The sequence below is a fragment of the Nicotiana tabacum genome, chromosome 20 (genome assembly GCF_000715075.1).
Source record: "Nicotiana tabacum cultivar K326 chromosome 20, ASM71507v2, whole genome shotgun sequence".
In the NCBI taxonomy this organism is placed as follows: domain Eukaryota; kingdom Viridiplantae; phylum Streptophyta; class Magnoliopsida; order Solanales; family Solanaceae; genus Nicotiana; species Nicotiana tabacum.
Genome location: NC_134099.1, coordinates 102,421,757 through 102,429,006, shown reverse-complemented (window position 1 = coordinate 102,429,006; position 7,250 = coordinate 102,421,757). Strand labels below are relative to the sequence as shown.

Sequence of the window (7,250 nt, the reverse complement as noted above, 5' to 3'; positions counted from 1 at the left end):
AGACCCTCGGAATCAAGAAAGTTAGCCTGAAAAACAAATAATGCAAACTCAAAATTCTATTATATCAAAGATAGAAGAAATAACAAAGGAAACGAAGAATATACCAGTGCTGCATTGTGCATGGTATTGTTCAACAAACACTCTCCTGAGAGAGCTTGTATCTTTTCCCTATCTTTTTCTGAAGCCGAAGGCTTTAGATAGTTTGCAAGTTCCACCGGCTAGGATAGCAGGTTGCATCCGGTGGAAAATAGAAACCAAAAAGGTAACGCTCTTCCTCCTTTGCGGACCTTCAGAGGGGGAAACATAATTTTGCCGCAATTTCCTATGAACTAGGGACTGGGGGATAGGGGCATCCTCTTCTTGGGCAGTTGAGGGCGGTGGAGATAATGTAGTAGTTGCTGGTGGTGAAGGAAAAATTGGTGAAAAAGGAGACAAAGCTGATAGCGTTGAAGGATGAGAAGTGGCCGCTACAAGCGCATCGCTGTTTATTGGTTGCTCATCAATCGAAGATGCCAGGGACCCGACATTCAGCCTTATGGTACCGAGCACAACAAATAGGATCCGGAAGTGAGAGTTAGCATTTTTCACCATCTTATACTCCCCCAGAGTGTCGAGGCATCATCCTCAATTGGTTTAACTAACTCAACAGATTGAGCAATCTATTGAGTTGAGGAAGGTCATCGTCTTCTATGTAGATAAGCCCTTTCCTCGCTGGCTTCCCCATCATTGTCAATCCTTACAATGTCTATAGCTATCCTAGGCAGGGGGCTCATCACCATAACTTTCAGAGATGACTCGGGAGCGGCACTCTTCGCCTTTTTATTTTTCCCCTGGCCATGGAGGAACGTCTTCTTTTTGGTTGTTTGTTCTTCGGTCGGGGACTCCAAGAAGAAGCACTCATCACAGAAGTAGGCCCGAAGACACCTGTCTGTGTAAAGCATCCTGCAGCAGCCTCGCCATATCAGCAGGATTAGCCAAAATGTCCTCCTCGGGGACGACAACTGAGCCCTGGGGTAGACCTAAATCCAACAAGAGAGATAAGTTAAACAATTTCCTTATACGAAAAGGTAAAAACAAGATAAGTGTGGCTTACCATGGTTTTTGGCCTTCCACCTATATTTAAGGGATAGTTCTTTCCACGTATAGATCTCGTGCATAGTAACGTCCCAAACTTTCTGGACCCACTAGTCTAGGCCTCAAACCTAGATGGAACTCATCGAGTCGCTGAAATAAGTGAAAGAAGAAGGGATAATAACGATATCAAATGATCTTTAACAGAAGAAAAGACAAATAGTGAACTTACGAGTGTGGTTCTATAATTCCGGGAAGGATGAAATCATAGTTGGAATGATGTCCCTGGTGGTGACTGAAATGAACCATTCCATCAACCCATGGTCATTGTCATCATCCATGCTGGATAGCAGAGCATGGTGGTCATGCTTACTGAAATTTATCATTCCCCCACGGAAAATGTTGGGGGAATAAAGGTTCATCAATCGAGTTAGGGTTAGCTCTTCTCCCATCTCCTGGTACAGGTTTCAAAGACAAGCAAATATCCTCTATACAGAAGGACTTACCTGTGCCAAGCACACCTGGTAGCGGTGCAGAACTCCATGATGATGGAGTCAAGCTCCCCACTCAAAGATAACGGTCCCAAGATAAAGGGATACATGTAGAAATATGTAAAACCCTTTCTGGGTAAGGTTACCCGCTCCGCCAGGTCGGGAGCAATCTAAATCTTAACAGTGGCAGTCTTCCTTCACAGCAGGAATACTAGAAGGACAAAAGGAAGAATGATATACGCTAATGGCCCACGTACGAGGGTGAGCGGAAGGATACTTCTCTTTAAAGTCTTTGGTGGTAACGAAACTCTTTGGGATAATAGTGCTTACCGTAGGAGGAGCGGCGTCATCAACTTTACCTGTGCTCTTTGAAGAACTAGGATTTCTGGAAGAAGAGGCCATTTTTTATTAAAAAGGAGGGAAGGTTTTCTCTCAAGAAGATAATAAAAGAAAGGTTGAATACAAAGTACGAGTTGAGTAAAAATAGTTTGAGAAAGTGTAGAGAATTATGAAGTGTAAATGAAGAGGTTTGATGCGTATAAGTAAAGTTATAGGCGGCTAAAATCGTGGCCATATTTACCTCGATAACTGGAAAAAGTGATACTAAATTGTAGGATGGCGCGTATTCGGTGTATTAAATGTGGAGAGTTATGCGTCTAATCAACCGTCAGAAACTTTTTAGAGGGGATCAGGGAATTTTCCTCAAAAAAGGTACTTCTACCAACTTCCCGGTGACATAAAGGTATGCCACCGGAAAGCAGGGGGACTATCTGTACGGGTAATATATGTTCATATTTAATGATCGTATAAGAAAGTGACACGTGGTACAGAAAGCAGAAGATAGCTAAACCCGAAGGCAATGATCTCGATTGTCACCAGAGAAAATAATACTCATAACGACAAAATTAATTCCACCATCCGATAGTATTCAATAAAGAGTATTCTACAATATTAAGTGCATGATCCATTACAGAGAATATAAAATTCACTGCCCGCCATTACACATCCTTCAATGGCCCTCATAATTGTCATTAAAAAGGAGCTTAATCCTAGGACCTTATTCCCTATGTGCAGCTATAAATAGTGAGCTCTACCATCATTGTAAGGGGGACGAATTTTCTGACAAGCATACACTATATTCTATCAAAAGCTCAAAAACATTTTACTTTTTTGTCTATTTATATTTGTGAGCACCTAATTTTTGCCCTACATGAAAATAACTCCTAAATATAGATCAAAAATATTTTTAATTGATTTTTAGGAGTTTTTCTTTATTTAGTTGCATTTCATGCATTTTCAATATTTTAAAATCATAAAAAATTGTCATGTTTTAATTTCATGTCATATTAGGTTTAATTTGCATTTAGGAATTTAATTTCATAATTTAATTGCATTCATTAAACAAAAATCACAAAAAATTACTACAATAGTCATGTCCACATTTTAGCTTTTAGTTTTAAATTAATTAGTGTTAAATTAGTAAAAAAAAAGTAAAATTAACTTTACAAAATAATTTAAGGTAGAGCCTAATTTAGGATTTTATTTAGCTTGTTTAATTAATTCAACTAAATTTTTTTAAATCAAAGAAAGAAAGAAGAAAGTTGTCTTATTATTGAATTCAACTAAATCAAAGAAAGTTGTCTTATTATTGAATTGGGTCAAGGCTCAAGAGGCCCAAATCAAGATAAATTCGCCCCAAACCCACTTGCCCGACCCGTTTTTCCCTCACATTAAAAATCTAAACCTAGAAGCCCTAGACTCCTAGACCTTAGACCAAATATTCACCATTTCCCTTACAACAAACAACCTGGAGCCACCTTTCTTCAAAGACATCAATGGCTGTTTAAGATCAGTGAACACAACAGACCCAATTCGTCGCCCGTTTTCCGTCGGGATTCACCAGAAATCAACCTCCCCATCCTCTTCTCTTCAATAACCCAGCAACGACCATCCCAAACGACCCATCTTCGACCTATAAAACCAACGGCAGCAGCTCACACAAATGACCCCTTCTCTTGAACGAAAATGGCGGAAGCCCAGACCCCTCCCCTGCTTCATTCTCACATCTGACTCTTCACCCTCCCTCACTTCTCTGAAAAACGCATACACACAGACTTAAAACGAGAAAGAGAGGAAGTTTGCACTTCAAATTTTAGATCTAGAAAACTTCAAAAGAAGAGAAAAAAAATCGAAAAAAGAGATTAAAAGACCGTTTAGATTTTCTCTTCATGGTTTAATCATTTCTGGGTTTTGAGGGCTGTTTGAGTTATAAATTTGATGTTCGTCTGCTGATTTTGTTATTCCGACTCACTTTCGTCGAGTTTTTCTCGTCGAGTTTACATTTTCGTATTCAACAAATCTTCATGTATATAAAAAGAGGTCCGAATTAGTTGGTTTGTCGCTGCTGATTTTCTGCTGTAGAAACATGGCTGAGTTCGTTTTTCAGTTTTCCGACCTTTAAATTTTATTTCCGGTGCTGTTTTCAAGGTAATCCTCTACTACCTCACATATTGTCTCCTAATGTACTGAAGTTTGATTTTTTTCAGATTTATTATAATATGAGATTGTTGTCTTTCGTTGATTTACCTGCTATTACTAGTTAGATTTATGCACTTTGATTAGTTCTTAGCATGAGACACTTGCCATCTATTCAATGTTTGAAATCATGGTTCATTACTGATGCATCTGTTAGTATTGTCTGGATTCAAGTGATTTTAAATTTAGTTTCGACACAAAGTGAAGTGCTTATGAACTCGATGAAGATACATGTGGTATGGTGTTCTTGAAGTATAAGCATTCTATTTGGTTTGATCCCAACACATCTCTATATTTCATTATTTCAAATTAATTGTAGCTACATTAAGATCAAGGCATGGTGTTTGTTCTTAAAGTTATGTTGTCTAAAGTCTGATGGTTAAATGAGATACTATTGATGTTTCAGCTTGCATACGTGACCCAAAAAGCTTAGTTGATTATGTCTACATAAATCCATGCTTGCTCGTTTGTGTTCAATACGGGCAATTAATTTTGGTGACGCATTATTCTGTTAACGATGTATATATTTTATCTCATATGATGCTTCATTTCCCACCATTGTAAATTTTATTGTTAAAAGTAACTTTAGTGAACATTAGGAAACAATCCAATCATGAACACTCGTAGCTTGCTTTAGGCGCGATTAATAAATCATCATGGCCATTGGTACGGTTCCCGTGGCATGGTCACGATTCATAATTCCCAAATTTGGGTGTGCATTTCATGTGATCCGATCGCAATAACTTTGAACAATAATAAAATAAACATGTCGCGAATTACGGGTGCATTTCATGTAGCGTGGTTCGCGGTGTATTCCAAAACGGCAAGTGTACGACAATTGTAACTTGTTCAAGAAATAATTCCATAAATCCTAAAAGTGAATTAAAATAATTAAAAGTGGTTATAAAGCTAAAAATGCACAAATATGTATAAAATATGTAGTAAATAAGATAATAGGCCAATATTAATAGTTTAAGCGACCGTGCTAGAACCACGAAACCTGTGAATGCCTAACACCTTCTCCTGGGTTAACAGAAATCCTTATCTAAAATTTCTGGTTCGCAGACTTTTAAATAAAGTCAAATTTCCTCGACTTGGGATTTTATAATAAACCTGTGACTTGGGATACCAAATAAACTATTCCAAGTGGCGACTCTGAAAAATAAATAAAATAATTTCATTTCGATTAATGTCACTTTAATTGGAAAAATCCCTTATATCCCCCTCGGGTGGGTAAAAAGGAGGTGTGACAATATTGTTCTTGTTGCTCCCGGTAGCTCTGCACCCAGAACCATGATATATGCCGACTATTTCGCTTTAAGGCTAAGTTTCGTATTTTTGTCTAATTCATCTTTTATTTTTAGATCAAATTAATTCACTTGTCTATAAACCACATATAAATTCAACTATTCCATTTTACGGGTAAACATCTACCAAGGAAGTGCATAACATTAAAACTCTAGTTATTTCATATTCTACTAACTCTATATATTTCAGGATGTTCTCATATTACAAGCTCGCACAAACGCTGAAGTTAAACGAGAGTTGAGAGCAAAATAGCAAGGTATTTTGGAAGTAATTCATGTGTGATTCAAGTGTGCGAACCTGAAACTACATGAACCAGATAGAAGAACCAGTTCCAAGTGTCTATCTTTTATCCTAATTCAATTGTAGTAGGGCTTTTGAGTTGTGCCTTTCATCTTTCTCTAGAAGTATTTGTACTACATACTCTAAGTGTATTGTTCAAGTTACAGTTAACTTGAAATTATCACAACAGTCTCAGGCTAGTTTCCATAAAGGGTTAGAGGTAATACTTAGGTTTAGAAGTGTTTTGTAAATACCATTTTGGCTTAGTGATTTAGTGAAGTGTTGGGAAAATCCTACTAGGTAGTATGTCGTGATTTTTTCACCTTTTGAGCCAGGTGTTTTCCATGTAAAAATACTATATTCTTTACTTTCTGTATTTACTATTCCGCAATAGTAGCATAAATAACACATAGAAGAACCAGGTCCTTCTATAATCAGTGCATGCAAAAAATTGGATACCACACAAATCAACCCCTCATTTTATGTGGTATTGAAGTATAAAATATTAATTGGTATCAGAGCAGTTTATTCTTGAAGAGGTTAACACCTTAGGAGAAGATTAAGATGGGTGCACCACCTGAAAATTGGGAAGGAGAATCCACTGATAGACCACCACTCTTTAATGACCAGTACTACTCTTGGTGGAAGAACAAAATGAGAGATCACATTCAAGGAGAGGACTATGAGCTATGGGACATTGTCATTGATGGTCCACTAGCTACCTTGAAGAAAAATTCAGAAGGATTAGATGTGCCAAAGACAAGAGTGGATTACAATGTTGAGGACTTGAAGAAATGGAAGGAGAATGCTAAAGCCAAGAAATGGTTTGTTTTGTGGGCTTTGTCCAGATAAGTACATCAGAATCCAAGGTTGTTCCACTACTAAGTAAATTTGGAACACACTGCAAGTGGCCTACGAAGGAACAACTCAGGTGCTCAGTATGAGAACTGTTAGAAACTAAGTGTCCACCAAATTGTATAGAGAACCAGATTCCCTATCAATTCCCACTATAAGCAACAGACTGTAAAACCAACCAGTATAGGGAATCAGATTCTCTAATTGTTCCCACATTAGCTCGGCATTAAATAAAGAACACAGAGGATTTTTACGTGAAAAAATCCCAACTCAAGAGGACAAAAACCACGACCTACACCTGTAGGCTTTCAACTTCACTAACTTGTAAACACCTATTACAAGCCACTTTGTAATTACTCCGTTACAAAGAATTCAACTCAACTAACTTATGGTACTCTCACCACAAGCCACTTTGTCACTCTCTAGTTACAAAGACTTTAACTAACTTGTGATACTCTTATCATAAGCCACTTTGTTACTCTCTAGTTACAAAGACTTTAACACTTACTAACTTGTAACAACAATACTATAAGCCACTTTGTAATAACTCTATTATAAAGACTTCACAACTCGACTAACTCTAGCCAAGACACAAACACAAGGGTTTATGATTTATAAAGGGTTTCCTATACAATGCTTCTAACTAAGCTAAGTACAAGTTATAAATGAAGAACAAATAACAAAGACTCAACAAACATAAGGACTTAAGAT

General features: G+C 37.4%; 1 long non-coding RNA gene across 1 annotated transcript; it reads left to right on the top strand.

The window, feature by feature from the left end:
* The first annotated feature begins 3,331 nt into the window (after window positions 1-3,331).
* LOC107768542 (uncharacterized) lies at window positions 3,332-5,987 on the top strand. Its single transcript, XR_001644164.1, has 2 exons — window positions 3,332-4,049; window positions 5,595-5,987. It is a non-coding gene; the product is annotated as an uncharacterized LOC107768542 (long non-coding RNA).
* The last annotated feature ends 1,263 nt before the right edge of the window (window positions 5,988-7,250 follow it).